This window comes from Austrofundulus limnaeus, unplaced genomic scaffold (assembly GCF_001266775.1).
Source record: "Austrofundulus limnaeus strain Quisiro unplaced genomic scaffold, Austrofundulus_limnaeus-1.0 Scaffold521, whole genome shotgun sequence".
NCBI lineage: Eukaryota > Metazoa > Chordata > Actinopteri > Cyprinodontiformes > Rivulidae > Austrofundulus > Austrofundulus limnaeus.
In genome coordinates this window covers 171,444-172,458 of record NW_013952923.1, presented here as the reverse complement: position 1 = coordinate 172,458, position 1,015 = coordinate 171,444, and positions in this window count along the sequence as shown.

The window sequence follows — 1,015 nt, the reverse complement described above, 5'->3', positions numbered from 1 at the left end:
GACCACAGAGACCACCCACCCAACCTCGCCCCTCATCTGTCTCCCCCCCACCACCAACGTTTTAGGTCCTCCAGCTCCCTGCAGACCTTCGCCATGTGTGCTCTGAGCACCGCGAGGAGGAGTGGGGGGGCCGAGCCTCTCCGCCTACGTTGACAACACTCTCGAATGTAAAAACATCCAGCCGGCCGGCCGAGGTCACGGACCACCCATGTGAGAACACGTAAAGACTGGAGTATATAAGGCACGGGTCGTCATGACGTCAGAGAGGACGCGTCGCCTCGCCGCGTCTCCTGTTCGTTTTTTCGCGCCTCTCACATGTGGGCCTTCTCCTTTTCTAATCCCATCCCATCTCCCCAAGAGGGAAAAACAAAAACAACACAAAAACAAACAAAAACAATCTAATCTTAACCCACAGAAAACGTGGGGATCTTATTAAGGATCTTTTTTTTTACAGCTGATTCACAAAATCATAATTAGTACATCTAAGTTAGCACTTTTTTTTGTTTGTTTTTCATTTACATGGACGTGGTGCAAGAGGACTGGTACTCAGTACAGCTAATTGATCCCGTTCATTTGAGACAGACATAATTTCGTTGTGTCCCGACCTCTTCAGATATGCATAATAGAAACGCCGTCGTTATTTGAAGTCCAATCGAAAGCTTGAATCTACTCTGCCAACTTGTTCTCAAAGCCTCCACACATGCAGACAAGTGTTTGCAGGCCTCTAATAAGAGCTGCAGCTTCCTTCAGGTTTATTCTGCTTGGTACCTTTTATAGTAAACTTCAGATTTTGGTTTCATATATAATCCATTAAACATTAATATTCTCTTTGTGCTGATGTGGAATATTCATTCAATGCGATTGTTGTGTATAACAGATTAGACTTTGAGTAAATCTTAGCATTTCATCAGGTTTGAAAACATTTCGAAATAGCTTTGACATGTGCAAAATCTGTCATGGATAGAGATATAAACACTCTGTTCATTGTCGTTTTAAATCAAGTGTATATATATAT